The sequence below is a fragment of the Parasteatoda tepidariorum genome, chromosome 4 (assembly GCF_982258835.1).
Source record: "Parasteatoda tepidariorum strain Cologne lab strain chromosome 4, Ptep-v5.0, whole genome shotgun sequence".
NCBI lineage: Eukaryota > Metazoa > Arthropoda > Arachnida > Araneae > Theridiidae > Parasteatoda > Parasteatoda tepidariorum.
Window position 1 is genome coordinate 107,150,724 of NC_141758.1, and position 23,275 is coordinate 107,173,998.

General features: G+C 29.5%; 3 long non-coding RNA genes across 3 annotated transcripts; 2 read left to right on the forward strand and 1 right to left on the reverse strand.

The window, feature by feature from the left end:
- Positions 1 to 500: 500 nt before the first annotated feature.
- On the forward strand, positions 501 to 3,271 carry LOC122272045 (uncharacterized). Its single transcript, XR_006226759.3, has 2 exons — positions 501 to 638; positions 2,766 to 3,271. It is a non-coding gene; the product is annotated as an uncharacterized LOC122272045 (long non-coding RNA).
- Positions 3,272 to 7,867: 4,596 nt separating this feature from the next.
- LOC122272041 (uncharacterized) lies at positions 7,868 to 12,441 on the forward strand. The gene is made up of 2 exons (XR_006226755.3): positions 7,868 to 8,028; positions 12,097 to 12,441. It is a non-coding gene; the product is annotated as an uncharacterized LOC122272041 (long non-coding RNA).
- Positions 12,442 to 14,120: 1,679 nt separating this feature from the next.
- LOC122272044 (uncharacterized) lies at positions 14,121 to 17,931 on the reverse strand. The gene is made up of 2 exons (XR_006226758.3): positions 17,792 to 17,931; positions 14,121 to 14,515 (listed from the first exon to the last, which is right to left on the reverse strand). It is a non-coding gene; the product is annotated as an uncharacterized LOC122272044 (long non-coding RNA).
- Between the last annotated feature and the right edge of the window lie 5,344 nt (positions 17,932 to 23,275).

Here is a 23,275-nt window from a genome sequence, read left to right on the forward strand (position 1 = left end):
ATAATATTAAATCTAGGTAATTATAAGGTTTATTTTCGGGACGTCTTGCATGCTCAGCTGAAATCCACCTTGTCATGAAATTTTAATGGACAATGCAATTTGATCTTATAGCTAGTGAGACGTCATTATGGACCTAAATGACCATTTTTCTTAAGTGACAATATTTTTTAAAAAAACATTAAAAAATAATTAAGATGAAAGGTTTGAAACTGTAATATTTTTGCTTTCTTAAAAAAATGTTTTAAGTAAAAACATTTTCGTGAGAATAAAAAGAAAATTCCGACACATGGTTGTTGTAAGGTTACATGCTTTCTGGGCATAAGTCGATAAAAAACTGAAACTTCTAAGTTATGACTGGTGAAAAATGAAATCCTTTAAGTTATTTACGCGCAATATAGGCAAACTGTTACTAAATAATAATTTATAGAGAAGCTTGTTTTTTAAATTTTTTTTTAACGAAATAGCTTCCATATAATTCAGCAATAAAACTAGTATAACTTTCGATGATATGAATCAGCAATAATTCGTTCTCGATCGTGAAACAACAAGGTTTAATGTTTCGATTGGATATGGAATTCTAAAATGAAGCGTGGTTTCAATTGTGTTTTTAATTATAGACTATGAGCATGAAAATGCATGTAAGTATTATCTATTTTAATTTCATAACTTCTTCTTTGGAATGTGATAATTTTGGGAAAATGAAATTGTTTAGCTTTGATATGTGTGAGAATTACATTTTTATTCTATCTTGATAAGTAAGAAAGCGAATTTTCTTTCATTTTGACGTATGTAAAAGTTTATATTTAAGTTTGATAAAGGGAAAAGAGAAAATATTTAGAAATTTCTGATAACATACTCAAATTTATAATAATATATGAACTTCTTTCTTTGATTCATTCTTTGATTAAATGAAAAGTATGCCTTATTTAATCATTTTATCAAACGAAGTATATGCAGATGATATATGTTAGTTCCTCTGATTGAAAAAAATGTATATACTAACGTTCGTTCATTTGATTAAAGGAAGTATTTGATTAACTCTAATATTTGCAACTAAAATATGTCAAATCATTTGATCCAGGAGTTCCCTTGTCTTCTGGATCGTGTTCAAAGTTACGAAACTTTGGGGTTGAACATTAGTAGTCGTAAATCCAAAATATTGGGTAGACTGTTCAACGACGGTTTTATAAAATAAAGTAAAAATGAGAGCAAAATTCTTGCTCGAATTTTAACATAAAATTAAGACCATCTTCATGGGTTGGCCAACACACGGGGTGAGTCCTGGTCTTCTTTGAGTGCTTGTGGGTCTAAAAAATTCTATATGTAGTACAAAACGAATAAAGGAACGGAAGAACTAATGAGAAAATCAATAAAAAAGTGAATTAATAAACTAATGAATCAATAAATTTAAAAATCAATGAACCAAGGGATAAATGAATGAACGAATCATTATATAAGTGATTCAATGAATCAGTGTTTTAAAGAAAAAACTAGCTAATTAAAAAAGTATGAAGAAAACATAACGTCAGCTGATAAAAGAAATTTGGAGTAATTGTTTGAGCAAATCAATTAATCATCAAAATAATGAGTCAGTGAATCAATAAACCTAGGAATCAATGAAACTGCGATTTTTAAATAAATAAATTAGAAAACCAATGAATCATAGATTTGTCAGTTCGATGATTCAGTAATTTTTTCTTCCGCTGAGTTATTGATTCTGTTGTACACTGAATTGTTGATCTACGTTTTTCATTTATTCACTGATTATTATATTTTCCAATTCATCAATTCCTTGGTTCATTGCCTATTGATTTCCTCAATCATCGGTTTATTGACAGGTTGATTCGCTTATTCTTTTTGTATTCAATCCGTTGATTTATTGATTAGTTAACGTTTTCCTTATAACTCCTTTTTCTAATATTTCTAATAATCCAATGATACTTTGATTTATTGATTTACTCATTCACTGATTTGCATTTAAAATATTTGTGTGATTCGATTTCTTACTGTCGGACGAATTGTTAGAACGAATTCTGAGTAAAAATTACTGTACAAAACCGAACATATATTTAATTCAGGTCTTTTTTTATATTTTTCTAAGTAAGCAAGCAAAATGATTTCGGTTTTTTACTTTTTTCATACATAAAAAAGTAAGAACTATAGTGCAAATGTTTGTTTTTATTTCATTAACCCTTTTTTTTTTGCTCGTTATTACTCATAACCTTGCGTTATATTGCACATTCCTCGTTTTCGAACATGAGAACTTCAAGAGGATGCTATATTGTATCGATACAAAGAAAAACTGATGACCTAAAAATTAAAGGAAAACATAATAAAGTAAAAATTTAATATTTGCTGCATTCTGCACCAGTAACTAGTTTAATTTTCTCATTGAATTTTAAGATTAATTACACAATTTGTCAATAGATGGCGCTTTTGACTGGAAAAATTGCAATGCAATGTTTCCTGCTGCATTATAATTGCCTTTTAAACGAAAGCTGTGGTAATTGAAGTATTGTAGTTGTATATTTAGCAAAAACTACAAAGTATTGCAGTTTCTTATTTAGCAGCACCGTCTGTTGACAAAATTAGGAACTAGGTTTGAAACTTTGAATAAAGTGTCTGTTTTCTTAATAAAACTCAGTAAACCATACATTTCTATACTCTTTTGTATTATTTTTTTAAATTGAATATTAAATTGTTGATTATTTTTGAGGTAAAATTTTTCATGAAAGTTTGAATCATGCTGTTTTTCTTTTTTACAGATTTTTATAGTTAGTCTGTTGCTATGTTCACTTACTTGCACAACGTGGGCTGACATAGATATGAGGCAGTTAAAAGAAGGTATTAGATACATGAGACCTGTGCACGTAACTTTGCCTGATTATTTGAAAACAGCAAAAACTGAAACAATTACGGTACCCGAAAAAATTAAAAACATGCTTCAAGAGCTGCTCGGTGAATGAGACAGAAAGCGTAGGTATTGCACTTCAACTTGCACTTGCAATAATGGTTTGTATTCTTCACATTCTGCTTAGCTTTACACATTATAATCTGTATCAACTTGTACCAGTGATAATGGCTTTATTTTGAAAAAGAAAATATTGTACTTTTTGTATTCTATCAAGTACATGTATTGTCTTGTGCATACAAATACATTTATATACATATTATTGTATGTTTTAACTTGTTCTGGTGATAATTAATAATATTATTTCCAAATATAAATGCTGTACGTTTTATAATCTGTCTAGTACATATAAACACATTTTAAAAAATAATGTTATATGTTTCAATTTGTTCCTGTTCCGGCGATTATGGTCTTATTTTGTGCAAAAATTATGGTCTTATATTTATCCAAATAATACATCAACTTGTACCCAGCAATAATGGTTTTATTTTGAGAAATACACGATTTTACTTTTTATATTCTGTTTAGTAATACCTAAGCTAATATGTTTCAACTACTTTTAAAATGTGATTTGAATAAATTTAACTTATTGCATATAATTTTGAAGTATTTTAACTACTTTCATTTATTAACGCAAAATCAGTTTACCTACATAATAAGCCCTATTGTTGCATTTGCTTTCACTGAAAACTCCATAAAGAACAACGTACTTCATTACTTGAAAAAAGTTAGTTTTAGAACAGGTTGTATAATTTATGTTTGTAAACTATTTAGGATTTTAGTTTTTAAACATAGAAATTATGAAAATTTTACAAAACTTTGAAAATTTTACAAAATTTTGAAAATTTTACAAAATTATGAAAATTTTGCAATTGTTTGTAAGTTCAATGTATCGCATTGCAAAAAAGTATAAAGTAAAAAAAGGTTTTCTTTTTTTCTCTTTTTGTTTCCCAATAGAAACCTGTTTTTAAAACTTCCTGTTTCAAAACAAAAAGAAGAAAAAAAATGATTTTTTTTAAAGTTAAAAAAGAACATGTTTTTCAAACTTAATTTATAGGTTGTCAAACAAAAAAGAACACGTATTTCTCACAAAAGACGCTTTCAAAATCAATACCGCGAAATAAATATAAGCATATTTATTCATTTATTATTATTTACATTCATATACAATCTCTAAATATTTTTAATAACTAAAAATAAATGGTTGAATACAGTAAATTAAGTGAAGCCAACAATTTTGACCCGATTTATTTAAAGATTTAAAACCTTATATCTTGTACACAAATCTTGCACTAGCTTATAATCGGAAAAAAAGATAATATGATGCAAGTTCTCATCAATTAAAACATTTTTTGGAAGATTTTCAAATGTTTAATACCAATTTCTAGAAATTCCTTTTTCGAAAAAATATTTCAAACTACAACAGGACTAAATTCTAATAAATTGCATCAAACCTAGTGAGCTGAGTTTAAAATAATGCTATCAAAATATTTTTCCTAAACTTCTGGACCTCCGTGGACTGGTTACAGGAGCCCTGAAAGATAGGAATTTTTTAAACTATCATAACTATAATTATAACAAAAAAGGTCCAAATTTCACACATTTAACGAGCACGTTCTGCGTTCACACGCCAATTATTTTACGACCACCAGCATCTAACTGACTACCACGAGACCTCCAATCAGTAGCGTGTGCTACGCCTTAACCAACTGAGCTACCGAAGCGCCAACAGTTTTTAACGTGTAGTCTATCTCTTCTGTTTTGAAATATATTTAAAAAAAATTCCACACCAATTTTAAGTTCAATTTAATTCACATTTAATTTAAGACTTTGGAAAGTATACTTTCCAAGGAACATTGTTCAAGCTTAAATCTTGAATATCATTTTGATAACACCAAAATTATAATTTTTTAATGCAAGCTCTCATCAATTAAATTGCCTTTTTGGAAAATTTTCAATAACTTAATACATATTACTAGAAAGTTCTTTTTTGAAAAAATACTTCAAACCAAAACAAAAATATAATTTTTTTTAATATGATGCTGTTGTTGTTGTTAATTTACGGCGCACTAGAGCTGCTCAATGGGCTATTTTATTTTATTTTATAACCGTCGTTGAACAGCCGACCCAATTTCATGGGTTTACGACTACTTACGTTCAACTCCGTAGCCTTGTAATTTTGAACCAATCCAGAAGACAAGGAAACTCCTGGATCGGTACCCCCAGAGGTATTGATTTGTTATGGGAACATGGAGGACTTTGAGACTCGACAGATTTAACGTGCATCAGTCACCATTTACTACAAGGGGAGTTTTCGACCAGCAGGGACCGAACCCACGAACTCTTGGACATGGGCCCGGCACCCCACTGACCAGGCTATCCCGGCCTAGTAGCGACAATTTAATTTTACATAGATTAACTAGCAGCGTTACATTACAGCCACAAAGAATGGACATCGACAATAACAGTACAATATAAAATAGCTAGCCACGTCACAGGTATTTTTTTTTAAAACATTTAACATAAATGGCCATCACGGGTAGCTGATAAGCTCCGGACTCACTGTCTGTCCCACGACAGTCTGCGAAACATCCCGGAGGATGATCCGAAGACATGCCATCACAATTTTGATCCTCTGCGGAGGGGATGGCATCCCCGCTTCGGTAGCCCAACGACTTGTACGCGAAGTCGAGCACTTTACGGTAGAACAGTTTAACGAAGACCAATTCCGCACACCCTCGGTCCCTACGCAGGCTGATCCAAGTGGTCACCCACCCGCACACTGACCGCAGCCAGTGATGCTTGACTTCGGTGATCTGCTGGGAACTGTGTCTTAACGATCAGTCCACTGCGGGACTTTAATATGATGCAAGCTCTCATCAATTAAAACGCATTTTTGGAAGATTTTCAAATGTTTAATATCAATTTCTAATGTAGTTAATATCAATTTCTAATGTAAGTAATCAATTTAAATGTAGTTAAATTAAAAAGAAGAATGATTATTTTAACAAATCGATGTTTTTCCCCTCCAATGAATTTCTAAACCACAATCGCCACGTTACTCTCTCCAAACTTCCACTCAACAACCATCACATACCTCTCTTCACACCACCACTAACAAGTGGACTTTCACTCACAACACACTTAACTTGTACGCTCTCCGTACACATGCCTGTTCTTTCACGAACACCAGAATCGAACTCACAACCTTGAGCTCACCAACAACACGCCTTAACCAACTGCGTTACTGAAACGCCAACAGTATTTAACGTGTAGTGTATCTCTTCTGTTTTAAAATAGATTTTTAAAAAATTGCACACTAATTTCAAGTTATATTTAATTTACATATAATAAAAGGCTTTGAAAAACATACTTTCCAAGGAACATTGTTCAAACTTAAATCTTGAATATCATTTTGATAACACCAAAATTAAATTTTTTTTAATTTGATGCAAGCTCTCATCAATTAAAACTCCTTCTTGGAAGATTTTCAAAGATTTAATACCAATATCTAGAATTACTTTTTTTAAAAAATACTTCAAACTACAACAAAATTATCATTTTTTTAATACGATGCAAGCTCCCAGCTAAGATAAACTGCAGTTTTTCTACAGAACTGAAGTAATTTTGTAGTTTTTCTAGAGTTAATTGTAGATTTTCTGTAGTGTAATCCTAACTGTAAAAACACTGCAGTTATTTTGCAGCTAATGTGAAGTGATTCATCAGTAATTTATTTCAAAAAAACTTTTAGCTATCGTCTACAAAATTACTATAGGTTTAAAATCTTCAGAATTTTTCAAAGTTCAAACTCCTTCAAACTATGTTTAAGTGCAAACAAATTCAGAATTTTTCAAATTCCAAACAGTTTGAAAATTCTTTTAAGTCTATCAACTTCAGTATTTTTCAAAGTTCAATCGACATGAAAATATTTCTAAGAGCGAGAAACTTTAAAATATTTCTAAGTACAAGAAACTTCAGAATATTTCAACGTGAAAATATTTCTAAGTACGAAAACTTCAGTATTTTTCAATGTTCAACCAGTTTACAAATATTGCTAAGTCTAATATACCTCAAAATATTTTTATATTCAAACAGCTTAAAAATATTGCATAGTCAAACAAAATTGAAATACAATAAGCATACCGTTTCTATTATCATTCGTTTGCTTAATTGTTTCTTGCTCTTTGGGTGAAACTCTTCATATTAGTGTTGCTTTATTTACTTTTTCAATTCCTACTATTAGTTCACGCTCTCCCTAAACCTTGTTCAAATTTTCAATCGTTAATAAAATACTTTTAATTTATTCATTCAAGTTCAAATACAATAAACTTGTAGTGGATGACACTTGTTGTTTATACAGTTTTTTCAAATATTAATTCTTTCAGGGATGAGCAAAAAACGAAATGGAATTTTTTGATGGGTTAAGCGTTGGTCACTGTTTTAAATTTTACTATAAGTGATTCAGTTTTTAACATATTTTAAAGATAACATCAGTCATAATTTCTAACTATGTGAACAAAAAACTACTTTATTGCGCACATTTAAATATTTACTTATTTTATATTCGTTGTGTGAGATAAATTCTATGAAGAACATTACGTGGTAGCCCGTGTGGTCCATGTCACCAAATTTGTACTTTTATTGTTGTCTGATACCCCTCTCCCTAATTTTTTTTATCTAAATTGTTTCTTTTTTTTAAGTCTAATTTTGTTTTACTGATCACTGATCCATGGACCTCTAATGTTTTCGGACAGAAACTACGTGGTTTCTCGAATTTATTATTATGAAGTTTATTGTCCTGTATATTTTATTTCCAGTAACTTCGGGCGAAACTAAGAAATAAAATGAAAAGCGATATACCCAGATAAGATCTTTACATGTCCAGTAAATGATGATTTCACCTGTTGTGAAAATTGTTTTCTTGTAATTGTAAAAGTTTCGTTAACGCTATGAGCTTTCGTTCATGCGTTTGTCTAAGATAAATATAAAGATTATTTTTCAATTACGACCTGCTCCGTTAAACTTGAAAGTACGTCACTTAATATTTATGGAAAATTATTTTTAAAATTGCTTATATGGTACTTCTTGCACGTTTAACCATGAAAATATTCCTTAAAGTAAGTTTATTTTACTTTTTTACATATTGTTAAACTGATATCAGATTTAATGGAGGCAACTCATCAAATTTTGTGAAGAAAAAAGATTTTTATGTCTTGTACTATTTTGTATTCAGCTGCAGTGGTAATTTTAACTAATTTCGTACGGAAGTTAGATTTATATTGTTATAAATTACTCAGGGAAACAATTGCTTTCGTTTTCCGTTACAAGAGATTTTTTAACAGTTGTTAGATAGTTTCGTATCCCTGATTACTAATCTGCAATAGGTTTTTCTCACAAAGCCACTGCTTTTTTAACTGCATTTTTTGTTTATTTTTTTCGAAATGTGCAAACTTCAAAACGTTATATATAACATGTAGATGCATAGATGTTGCGACAAAGTTCTACAGAAGCTAGGGCGCACCATGAGCTTTCAAAATGTCATATGAACCCGTGTCCGGAAATATCATCATACGCCGCTAAGGGCGTTTTCCTATATTGAACTAATTTTTCATGTCATTCTGAACAGGTCAGTATAAAAAAGTGCCCTTAGCCTACATTTCAACAAAAAAAAAAGTTAAAAATGTCGTTTAAAAAATTTTGCGTCTCTAGGCGGATGGCTAATTTCATACTTGAAATCTCCACACCTGAATTCGACAAAATTAAGCTCTTGTATAAATACAACAAACAATTCCCCCCCCCTCCCCTGTGTTATTTATTCTCATTTTTTTTCTCATTTTTCTCATCATGTTTTGGTATTTTATTATTTTTATGAAAGTTCAGCAAAAGCTCTACATGATGATTTGAAAAATTGTTAAGATTTGTATTGTTGGATTATTAATAGCTTTTTTAATTTGGTACGAGATTATAAAAACCATAAGTTTTCCAGCGAAATTAATATACTGTTGAATTTAAACAATAAATAATTGCTCTAGTGGATTGTCTAATTTATATTAAAAATGTTCCTTTTGCAGAATAAGATTTTAAGACATGCAGTTGACATTTGAGACGGATAATTGCCTCAATTTTCGAAAAACATTTTATCAATATTAATTTTTTTGTAAAACTTTGCAATATAAATGTATTTAAACGATGTCCAATAGTGATGTACTAATTCAGGCCCTCCAAAATGAGATGGTAGACGAATTTTGTTTAATTTCTAGTGGTAGGGCAGCATGCTAGTCTTCATATTTCCGATTGAGGTCTCGATTTTATATTTGGCCACAGAATTTAGTTAGACTTCAAAATACATTATGCACAGTGATCCAAAAGAAAAAAAACGGACCATCCAGAATAACTTTTGATCCTAATGATCCGATCTTTTAGAATAGGACTGAATCTGAATGGTTCAAGGGGGTGACCTCAAATATGCTAAACAATTCGTGCAGACGATATTTTAAAATACGAAATCCGACACAAAAACTTATTTTATTTGAATAAATATGCCTTTTTTCGAAGGATTAAGATTTCTGATCCCCAAAATATAGGAGGTAGCCGCAATTTGGGAAATATGGTCCACATAGTTTGTTCAAATCTTTGACCCCCTAATGTTAATTTTATTTTGTGCACGTTTTGTCATATCTCGAGAACTTTTCAAAGAAAATTGCAAAATCTTCACGCATAATTATAAAATTCGTACGCCCAAGGAAAATACCATGCAAAAAATAAATTTAACTAAATATTTGTCAATATTTTAATAGTCCAAACAATTTTGAATTTCAAGGCATAGTACTTTTTTTATCATTTCAAAGTACCTAAAATTACATCGTGAAATACAAAATGTGAGCGAAATCGGTTGAATTGTTCCTAAGAAATGGAATTTTAGAAAAGTCGCGCATTCAAAATTCGATTTCTCAGAAACCATTCAATCGATTTCAGCTTACTCATTATATTCATTTTTACCGTATTAACATTCTATATCGATGTATCATTCTTTCTAAATATTACATCTTTCATTTTGAATTTTATTTAAAATTCAATGTTTAACACTATAAAAGTAGATCCTGAAATTATTATATATTTGACTAGTCTCCCGTGGACACGTACCTTTCGGTTCGGATCTGTCTTAGTAAAAACGTGTTCTGTCTATTATTGCATCGCTTACCATAATGCTAGTGTGGGGAAAGACGATACCAACTATATAAATATCTAATGATCTTTCCCCATCATTGGTGACTCGGGCGTGATATGATCACGACTACTTCGATGGATCGTCCACATTGAACAGTTGACTTGCTATTTGTGATTGCAGCATCGTCCTTCTCGCACTGTTGCTTCTCTGTCTCATTTACACATATAAGGTTTCTGCACACACTCGACTGCTAATAGCAATACAGGAGAGATCACACACACAACCATGATCTTAATACAGCTCTCATGACTAAAGCTCTAAACCCGGTGACCTTAATCCAACTCTCTCGTTCCTTCACAAATACAGCAACTAGTGATATCCGTTCATCGAATTCTATCCCTGATAAAGTTTTAGTGGGAGAGTATTGTGGCGTAACTACTACTACAATTATTAAACATCAATTCACTAGTATATAAAGGCATGGTAACCTGATTCAATCTCGAGATACCTTTTAATAGATGAAGGCATACCATAAATAAGATGATAATCAAACAGCTAACTGTGGAAAAAAACCGTTTATTGACTGTTTTCATCTAAAACGGTTAAACAACCGGAATCTTATCGTATAAACTAAGCCACCTTATAAAGCTCTTTAGTTCCTTGCTACTGCGTGTGTATTATAGCCGAGAGGGCCTGTCTGTCAGTCTCATGGCCAATAGCAAGGGAGTTTAAGTCCCAGCGTTGACACCACAGTATTTTCTCCATTCCCTTCAACGCATTAAGAAATTCCAGTGTTCTGCAATGTCCATTGCCTAACGAAAAACCTAGCTCCTATGTCGAATTAAAATTTCTTTTTTTATGGTTTTGAAACCATGCTGGTAAAAAAAAAAACATATAATTTTGTATTCATGGTTTTATAAGCATCCTAGTTGTAAATGGTATCTAAACTGTAACGATAAAAAATGTTCTTTATTGTAAACTTAACGGTTAATTGGATGGACAGACTGCTATCGGTTATTTTACCATAATTTTGGAATGACGATTCTTACAGTGTATAGTGCCTTACTGATTTATCATTGATTTATTTTCCATGTCCATAACACGACAATTAATCAACCAATATAAATCTGATGAAATATTATTGATTAAAAGTGCGATTCAAATAAACAAAATCAGTTTATTTGTCAGAATGATCATCCCTATGAAACCACAGCTCGGTGAAGTACTGATTGAATCATTAAAATTTTTAGGGATGTTTACCAATATTTTCCCATGTAAAAACAAACTTTTCTTGCCAACGGAAATAAACGATTTATATACGTTCATCAATTTCGTAATATTTTATTATTTGAAAACACTTTGAGTGAAGTCATTTAATTAAAAGAACTTTAAGTGAACATTTTAGACTTTAAATTTTGAAAAAAAAAAAGGCGAAGTTGTGCTTATTTCCATTGATTTAAATAAAATTGGAATATACCAAGTTAACTGAGCATGAGTTTACTAGTATAGAAGTTATGGCAGTATTCAATCCTTAACTATTGAATATTTTCTTAAAGAGCGATTTACTAATATAAAATTTTTGCAACAGCTTTCAAATTTTAAAAAATGGTAGTTATCGTTTCATCTTTAATAATAAAAAGAAGAGTCTCTCTCTCTGCATGATTTCGTAACATTCTTTAGCACAGAAAGTATAATTTTTTTAACCCCTCACATAAAACAGGTATTCAGCTTGCCAAATATAAAAAAAATAATTAAACGAATGAGAAAAAGTTTATGAATTGTGATTATTTATTTTATTAAACTATAACAATAAGAATGGCTCTAGAATTTGAAAATCTGAAAATGTTTTTAGATATTTAATTACATTAAAATTAATATTTAAACTAATATTATAATTTCATAATTTAGATTCTTTTTGAAGTTTGGTAAAAATTTTAACAACTAATTTAGAAGAAAATTTAGGCAAGCTTAAATAATACCTAAATATATGCATTTTTTTCCTCAAATTTTCTTGTAGATTTTGACTGGTGGAGTTCTTCTAACAGCTGTACTTTATATGTTTTATAATCAAACAGTACTAAAAAGGACAATAAAAGTACTTAAACATATGTTATCATTAGTTACTGATTCGAACTTGATGATGGAGACTACAATTCCAAACTCAGAAGTGACATCACCAGAAGATATTCAAAAAATTCTTTCTGAAAGAATATCGAAACTTTTAGATGAAGCGATGTTAGAATTATAAAGATCCTATAATTTACTGTTTTATCAAATCAATTAAAGTTATGTATGAAAGTATAACGCTTGCTAATTAATAAAGAAATTCATACTATTTTTTATTACTGTAATTAAGTTTGTATGCAATAAAATTGCTTATTCTTATATTTTATTTTATGTACTTATTCGTATCTTCATTGTTTCTACATCATTTAGAATAATTTCCTATATGTTTTTTGTACATACTTCGTTCACCAGGAATTGGCACTTGGGTCCACCTCCTCAGATGAAGAGTGCATTTCAGAGCTCGAGTAAGAGGAGAAACATCTCCGCGCTTGAAATTGAGACAACCATTAATGCGTGCCAAACGCAAACAGTGACTTCTTTTTCAGTCACTTACTTTGCTTTATCATCTGTTATTATATCTTTCGTCACTCTAGCTTATTAAACATGTTGAAGCAAAATGTCTCAAAAAGGACAAACTATTCACTCAAAAGAGAGAAATATAAACTTTATTAAATATTTAATATTGAAAAAATGCACATAAATATTGCGAAATAAATATTTTTGTCCTACGACTGCCAAATAGCAAGCTCAGGATTGTTCACATCCTTCTCCCAAAAATAGAGACATAGTATATCGTCGGATACCACGTGTTGAAGGCGGAGCCAAGTACAAACTACAAAAATAATATTTTGAACAATTACAATAACTATATGATCCAGTCAGAAAACAAAATTAAGATACTTGAAATATTTCAACTTTAAATGATCTGGTATTCAGAAGCAAATATTTTTTTTATGTATATTTATGACTGTAAGGTCAAGTTAGGCCTATCTTTGGTGCTAATCCTGAAAATGGCGCAAAACGCAAATACGAAGAAAAAAACCACGCTTTTGTGAAAATAAAAAGCGCTTGACCTAATTTTTGAAATTTAAAAAATTATTCCAGTACTACATTATCTATTCTTACAAAAAATTTATAAATAGGGAATGCATTTAAATTGTGTTTTTTTATTTTCCTTCACAAAAGAACTTTAATATATATATATATATATATATATATATATATATATATATATATATATATATATATATATATATATATATATATATATATATATATATATATATATATATATATATATATATATATATATATATATATATATATATATATATATATATATATATATATATATATATATATAAAAATATATATATATCGTTGAACAGCAGACCCAATTTTCGGTTTACGACTACTAAAGTTAAATTCCGAAGCCTTATAATTTTGAACCAATCCAGAAGACAAGGAAACTACTGGATCATTACCCCCAGAGGTATTAATTTGTTATGGGAACATGGAGGACTTTGCAACTCGACAGATTTAACTCGCATCAGTCACCATTTACTATCTATATGTTATATTATTATTACTATATTATTATTACTATTTAGTAATAATAATATATATCTATATTATTATTACTATTTAGTAATAATAATATATATCTATATTATTATTACTATTTAGTAATAATAATATATATCGATATTATTATTACTATTTATATCGTTCGACGGCGGGGATCGAACCCACGTACTCTTGGACATGGGCCCAGTGCCCTACCAATCAGGCAATCCCGGCCTCTCAATGATTGATATAGGAATTATTTTGTCTTGTGGGTCAAATTTAAAATTACGAGGCTACTACATTGAATAGGATAGTCGTAAACCTAAAAGTGGTTCGGCTGTTAAACACCGGTTATAAAGTAAAATCAAATAAGAACTTATAAAATACAGGCTAAAAATTTCTTACAAATAATTTGATTACGTTTTTAATATAAACTCATTTTTAATGTTAATGAACATTTGAGGCAATACATAAGCGTACAACTATAAAAATAATGTTGCATTTTCAGCATATAAATAATATGCTTTTCTGCATCACAATTCTTTGATCAATGGAATAATGTTGCATAAAATCTGGGAGTATGAAATAAAGCGATGGTGGCTCTCGTAAGCATTGATCAACGAAAGTAATGGTGCATTATCTTTCTTCATAACCATAATATATTGCATGCATCGTTGTGTAATCTATGCAGCAGCTCCTGGATTAAGGGAACGATGCTGCAGGAGTTTTGGGCGTCCAACAAAAGATAACGGAGGCCCGGAAAGCGTGAAGACATTTAACACTAATGTTATGGCTATCACAACCTGAAAAAAAGAGAAATAGATATTGAAATCTAAATATATAAACTTTTAATGTAACATAATTATATCTAAAGTTTATTTACATATATAGACTTTAAATGTAACGTAAACTGTTATAAATCTTTTGTTAATACTCTTATATATAAAATAATACTGTATGACATCTGAATTTTAATCCCATGATATATCTTTGAGAAATATCGATATTTAAAGATTTATGGCGATATTTCAATTATAGGTAGATGTGAGACATAACGGAATTGCAAAATGTTATTTTTTTAAATTTTTAATATTTTTTATATGAGGAGGTGTTGCTCTTTTGAGCAAAAAATGAGTAAAACTAAAACAAGACGTTACTACTTCACCACTGAAACCACGTTTGTCTGAATTTTTTAAACAATAGTTTTCGTTGAGTAATGTATTACTCCTATTACAATACAAGAGTAATGTATTACACTTACCATGTTACCTCTGATGATTTTGTTATCAAGACAAAGTGCATATATTTGTTCAAGCTAGTTAGTACATGCTGAGAGTGCGCTGAATTATCCTTAGTTTACATTCCTTTACGCATATTTCTCGATTGATCTCAAATTTCCGATCTGAATCGTGTCTCCAAGAATAAATGATTCAATATTATTTAAATTAGTTGAGAAGTAGCTGTAAATTTTATCTAAACTTTAGAGTGATTGCTAAGAGAAAAAAATTTCCACTTAGTTTTAAAATGAATATCAACCACTTTCCAAACATTGGTAATACCTTAACTGTATTGTCTTGAAAACTCGGTCTTAACAAGTTAGATCTCATAAAACTCATCCTTTGACACTTAATCGATATTTGATTATCATCAGATATTTGATTGATAATTTGCATTTTCTATTGTCTTTGGATAATAATTTCTATTATAATTAAGTTATTTTTGATTTCTATAAGAATCATGAAATGTTGTAGAGAAGTTTATTATCTGTTAAATCATTTTGGTTTTCTTCCATATATTATATTACCCCATTCCCTTTGAAGCGTTACTTTTCAATTGAGATCTTCTTTTCGCCACTATTCATTCTAAATTCGCCACTATTTATTTTAAAATACCACAAAATAACTTTGTGGTATTTTATTGCTATTAGCATATTCTTTAACATTAGATTTTCTGTTTTTTTTAAAGCATAATATTTTTGCATACATATATATATATATATATATATATATATATATATATATATATATATATATATATATATATATATATATATATATATATATATATATATATATATATATATATATATATATATATATATATATATATATATATATATATATATATATATATATATATATATATATATATATATATATATATATATATATATATATATATATATATATATACATATATATATAAATATATATATATATATACATTCATATATAATATTGCATACATACATATATAATAATTTTTAAAAGCATAATATTTTTCTCGAAAAATTGCAAAAATACGGAGGAATTTTTGAAATAAGATTTGTATTTTCCTTTTATTTTATAGAACAACACTTACATTTTCGATTATATATCAAAACAAGCGGTAAGAGCAGTTTAAAATGAGTAAACTAAAAGAACACGCCTCTGCTATCACGTGCATGTGATAGCAACACAAGTACTGCCACAAGCAAATTTGTTCTTTTAAGCGAACATACATATCTAATAACCTCCTCCTCCTCCTATTATAAACATGCATCTTTAATTGTGATAATATAGTTCTCTATATTCACCCTAAATTCATAAACATCATACCAATTTATTTATAATTATATCCACTGAGAAATAAACATTTAGTTCAATCGATTTAAAGTTCATGAATTTAGAGTTAATAGAGAGAGAGAATGGGGAATAGAGAGGAGGAGGGATAGATGATCACAATTAAAAATCGCAATTAAAATTATTGCTTTTGAAGAGGAGGGAGAAAAGCATGAGGGGGGGGGGTAATTGAATATGTAGAAGTATATTTTATAACCGTCGTTGAACAGCCGATCCAATTCTATCGGGTTAGGACTACTAATGTTCAACTCCGTAGCCTTGTAATTTTGAACCCAATACAGAAGACAAGGAAACTCCTGGATCGAGTATTGGGAGAAATTTGCCTTCGCGGAGGACTTTCTGATGGAGCTAATCCGCATTTGCGTTACATGGAGAGGAAGACCACGACAACCTCCCATGGTTAGCCTGAAGGCAAGGGGACTCTAACCCATGATCCGTCTACCACTGAGGATATTTCACGTCAACACTGTGGTCGGTGCAAGCCGGGTGCGGAATTCGTATAGACTGGGATTCGAACCCGGTTCGCGCATTGGAAGGCGAACACTCTATTCCCTGAGCCATCGCGGCTCACGTAGAAGTACATATATTTTTTGAAAAATAATAAACTGCTATATATATTTTTAAAAAATGTTTTAGACTAGAAGGCTTTGCCTCTGCTCCCACCGCTCGCCAACACTTGCAATATCTTCTCTTTCATCTTATTCTATTTCGTCTGAAACGTAATATTTCCCACAACAGCTTGGTTTCAAAATATACAATGAAAAAACACTTTGGCACTTTACCTGATTATACAAATTAATTTCCGTATTACCCAGATAATCTATGGAATAACTGATTTCTACACTTTAGCAGTAACTTAATTAAAGTTACCAATTTGACAATTGTAATGACACCTACTACATATACCTCATTCTATGCGGACACTTTTTTTAATCTATAAATGTCAAGCAGAAAAAGTTTCACTTGTGCTTGTTTATTCATTTTTAATCGAACATACCAGTTTTAATGCTACTTAAGTTCATAAATTATTTTAGTTTTTACGTCATTTTAGCTGTAACAGATAGAAGTATAACGTTTTTCTCACGAAACTTAAGTTTTTTGTAACATTATTTTCTGAATGAAAAGTACATAGTTAAAGTGGATGCAAAGTACAACATAATCTCTTCATAAACTCTTACCATAATAAGTAAACTACGTCATTTAATTATTGCTTAATTTGTACGTTGCTAAGGTAAATAGTGTTGGCAGGAAGAGAATTCATATACTTCGAAATTGTATATTTTGATCAAATATTTTTCAACCCATAATGTGAAATTTAACAACATTATTTTCATCCGGAGAAAATTACTTTATGCCTCCTGTATAAGAAAAAGAGACAAATGGAAAGTTTAAAGTTTGTTCTCTTAAACAATCTTTAAAAATATCAAGAATTTCTTAGATTTCAAAACATGTACTCACGTAGTTCCATTTCCATATTTTTCTACTAATGTATAACATTATAAATACATTTAACGCTTAGTTGACTTTAACTACTAAGGTACCACTAAATCCTTTAAACGTACTCGTTTTAAAGCAAAAACCTTAATTCTTCTATAAATGTTGTATTGACAGACTTCTAAATCGGAAGAAAAAAATATCATAAATTTTTATTAAGGAAAATTAAAAACCTTTACATTCAACTTGATTTTGTTGCCCAGCTAAATACACAATATGTGCATACTATTGATAACATCTCAATAGGAATTTTTACTCATAAAATAAATAATCAATAAGCAGTAATTCAGAAATAGAAACATTGAGAAATATACTCCCGCGGAATTGAAAAACCAACGTAAGCGACAAAAATTTTAAATTGAGATTTTTGTATATTTGGGAACTTTATATGGCCATTTATATATTTCTTTAAAAAATTAAAATATTAATAAAAATATTAATTGAAAATAGAGTTTGTTTATGTTTCGTATGAAAGCAAAAAAAAAAAGTTTAAAAAAGTTGTAATCGCCTTTTTACGATCACTAGTTACTTATTGGTCAAATGCTTTTTCTTTCTGGATTGATTCCGTTAAACGCCACACCATTTCAAATCATGGGTTGTAAAAACTGTCTCCATGGATGTTTGTCGTCGGATTAGACTGCCTATGTACGTGTTTCAAGACGTCACAAAATACTTTTCCATCTTCAGCATTCATATTTATAATCGCGATCGCAACGCTCTAGTATACCCTCTAGCGGGAACCTGAAAATATCAATCATTAATTTATTAACTTGTCACTGAGTTCCATCAAAATCATTGACAGAATCAGACGCCATTTTTTAGCAGCAAATAGGAAGTAAAATTTCCCTAAGGAAAAGGCTGAAGAACTTGAAAAAACTCTCCAGAATATTGGTAAATCTTTCCGAAATAGAACACGCCAAACATTTGAAGAAAAATTCCTCAATAATTTTTAACTTCTATTATCAACGAACTTGCAACTGATACGAGGGTTGTTATTTATATTTCTGGCCTTGGCAACAGTAAGTGTTGCTAGGCGACCGCAGACGATTTGAATCGAAAGTTTGATATTTTTAAACATAAATTCAGCAGACGATTTACCATTATAGCTTCATTTGTGTTGTTGACAGTAAATTGAAAAGATCTTCTCTTTCAAAAAATGGAATTGAATCGTGAACATTTTCGTGCCATTATTTTTCATAACTTTCGACGTGGATTGTCAAGACAAGAGTAGTTCGATTAACTTAATTCTTTATTCAGCGATAAAATGCCATCCTACAGCACTGTAAAAAATTGGTATAACGAATTTAATCGTGGTCGATGTTCGATCCAGAACGAATCCCGTGCAGGTCGTCCAAAATCCGTTGTTGTGCCAGAAAAGATCGATGCTGTACGTGAACTGATAAAGCAAGATCGTCATGTGACATACCGTGAGATAGAATCGTCTTTGGACATTAGTATGACTAGCATCAATAAAATATTACATGAACATTTGAGCGTAAAAAAAATTTGTTCGCGTTGGATCCCGCATAATCTGACAAACCCTCAAAAAAAGGCTCGTGTCGATTGGTGCAAGGAAATGTTGGAACAATACGTTCAAGGTACATCAAAGGCTGCGTATAACATCTACACAGGTGACGAATCATGAATCTATGCATATGAGCCGGAAACAAAACAGCAATCAACTGTATGGGTCTTCCAAGATGAGGCAAAACCAACAAAAGTTGTTCGAGGAAGAAGCACATCGAAACAAATGATTGCCTGTTTCTTCGGCATTAACGGTCATGTGGCAACAGTGGCGTTAGAGCAACGCAGAACGGTCAATTCTGAATGGTACACGACCATTTGTTTACCAGAAGTCATCGGAGAAATTCGAAAAAAGCAGAAGAACAGGCGAATCATTCTTCATCATGACAATGCGAACTCTCACACATCGACTCAAACAAAGGCATTTCTGACGGAGCGAAAGATCGAACTGATGGTCATCCGCCGTACAGCCCTGATTTGGCACCCAATGACTTCTTCTTATTCCCACACATCAAAAATAAATTACGTGGACAACGATTTTCGACCCCCGAGGAAGTGGTTGATGCATTCAAAACGCATGTTTTGGAGTTACCTCAATCGGACTGGAAAAAGTGCTTTGAAAATTGGTTCAAACGCATGCAAAAGTGTATTGATCATCATGGAGAATATTTTGAAAAACAATAAAACCAATTTAGATCCTACATATTTTTTTTTTCATTATTAGGCCAGAAATATAAATAGCAACCCTCGTAACTTGCAATTCATTACAAATCAAAGTGAAGTCAACGTTGCTTCTTCATTCCAATGAACAAATGTGAATTCAGAACTGTAATAGTTATAGAATATTCTTCTTCGTTATAGAATAATATATATTTCTGTATTTATATAATTCGGAAAACAACAATAAAAATCATCCAAATTACTTGAAATAGTGTCATTTGTGCTGATTATTAATAAATTTTTATCGTTTTCTTAGTAAGTATTCTTTAGTTTCGAAAGAATAATTTCAACTAGAATTCAGGTATTCTGCTTTCAAGTTACATCTTGAAAATCATATCGAGATCTTACAATTATAAAATTTTGCTCTGTGGTATGTTTTCGAAAAGTAATGAGGGGATGATCTATGTATGTATTATTTTAAAATCAAATTTTCAAACGAAGAACATTTCATTTGGAATTCTCCGGATTTATAAAGAAAGTGAGTGTTATGATTTTAATAATAAAAAATTTGCTTGTAAATATTTTTTTTCTTATTTGATGATAGTTCTCTACAGAATGGTGCTTTACGTCTGATTAAGAACTATGAGAATAAAAAAAATGAGCATTGGGGCAGTTTTTTTATTTCAATATGAGGAATTTTTAAAATCGTTTTTTTCCCCTAAGAATTGCTTGTTTTACGTTTTTTAGTTTATGATTTTTAGATAAAAATTGTTGTCAAAATACTTCTTTTGAAAAGTTAAATGGTATAACATTATGTGTTTATACGTACTTCTTGCATATTCTAATGTTTGAAGTATTATGATTCAGAAAAGTATGGAATAACAATTCGGTACTTACGCATTAACGCCACCCGAGCTGCAGATTTCGCGGTTTTTAAGTGCCGCTAATCCACATCTAAAATTTTTGCTGCAAATTATAAAATAAAACACTTTATTTAAAATCAAAACACTTTTACAATTCAAAACACTTATTTAAAATCAAAGTAGTCAATCAGATTTCGGTGGAAAATGGGCCGATATATAGTTTAACATAGATTCAAAACAATCTTTAATTTATTTTACCTGATGCTCTAGCCATATGAACTCTAGTAAATAAGATTGCAAATGAAATAGCATTTCCAAAACGTACGTTTAACAAGATAAAGTTCCATGTGTTGGAAATTGGTACATTTTCTTTTTTTTGGTAAAATATTTCGCTCCTGAAAAAATAAAATTGCATCTTGTTCTGTTTTTGGCAAATCAGTTACATATTTTAAGTTACATATTGAAATTCATATCGAGATCTTGCAATTATAAAATTTTTGTGTGTGGTATGCCATCTTAAAGTAATGAAGGGAAAATCTGTGTATATATTATTTGTGAATAAAGTTTTCAAATGAAGAACATATCATTTTTGGATTTTTAAAGCAGGTAAGTGTTATATTTTATAAAATAAAAACTTTGCTTGTAAATAATTTTTTTCTTCATATTTCATGATAATTTTATATAGAATGGTTTTCTACGTCCTATTACGAATTAAAAAAAAGCAAAAAAACATGAAAGTATTTTATTATAATGTGAGGAATTTTTAGAACTGTTTTATTTTTCTGTTTCGTAGCCATCCTTTATTTTACGTTTAGTTTCTAAATAATGATTTTATTGAAACTTAAAATGTTTTAATAAAAATTGTTGTCAAAAAACTTTTTTTGCAAAATTAAATTATATAAAATTATGAGGCTTATCTATACTTTTTGCTTACTTTAATGTTTGAAGTAATATGATTCTTAAAACAACGGAATGTAAAGTTTAAGTGGGCCTTTCATGTTATTGCATTAAATTTAGTAAAACGATTTCTCAGGCATTAGGTTTTAACTCTAATAAGAAAATACATATTTTTTTCTGTTCATTTACAAATAATTTTATATAATGTGTATTTGATGTTCCTTCTCTAAAAAAAGAGATACCATTTTGTTTTCGTTTTGCATAAGAAAGAGTATCAAACATTTTTCTTTTTTCTAATTTAATAAGCCACCATAAAGAAGGAACGCTACAATGTTAAATGCTATATTAAAGACGTTCCAGAGTTAGGGAATGACTGTTCATATAGAAATCACAGGTATTCATCTCATACAACAACGCCCCCTATAGTTATTAAAATAATGAGAGAAATTATAATTGAATATTTTTTAACGGGTAGACATCAGTATTTTTTAGCAGATTGTTGCTAATTTCTGTATCATGACGTCATGTTAAAGAAGCATTAAACACCTAAACTCTGTGTTCGATAAATTTCTTTGACATTGAAAATTTGAATAATCTCAAAAGATTTTCATATTGAATATAAGTCCTTAATTTGAGAGAAATCAGACATGTTTAAGTGGATTAAGAAAGCTGTGTGAGTACATATAAAAATTTTATTGAAATTTAATAATTTTACTTTAAAAGTTTCCGATGAGTTTTTGATATTTTTTTGATTAATAAAGTCGCAAGCAAAAAGCTGTCAAAAAGGTAGACCTTTACAACATGAAATTTATTTCATTTATGTATTTTTAACGCCTAAAAGTAAAATAAATTAAAATAAAATGAAATAAAAAAAACTAATTGAGTTTCCTTGCTTCCGGCAAACTGAAATTATTCCGTATTATTCCGTATCTATTCCGTATTAGACATGAACAAAGATTATAAGGAATCTTAGCTTAATGAAAAGGTATATTAAAAGTTAATTAAAAACTATGTTAAATATTAAGTAGAAAAATCTGTACTGTTAGGTCAAATAAAAATAAAAATTATTCCGCTGTGATACGCATAGAAATTCTGTTTTATTTAGTTCATAAGTTGTTTATTGTATTTATTTAGATTTTTCTAACACTTAATATCCGTCATTGTAAGAAACATGTTTAAACTGGTGTTAAAGTTAAGAATCAAAAATTGAAAGAAAATAGAAAACGTTCGACAATATGCCTATATTAAGGATAAGGAAATCCCATGATTTCCATTTAATTATTCAAAAAAAGTTTTTAGGCTTTTATTTGAACATAACTTCCTTTCGGAATTTACTGTAATTTAAGGTTTATGCATCATATGCATTTTTTTCGTTATTTAATTTTTATATTCTTTTTATAATACTTGATGAGTATATAAAATTTTTATGCAGAAAAATAATATCTTAACAATATTAATAAGATTTAACTTATTAATAATTTGTCTTTTAAAAAAAATTAGTTAA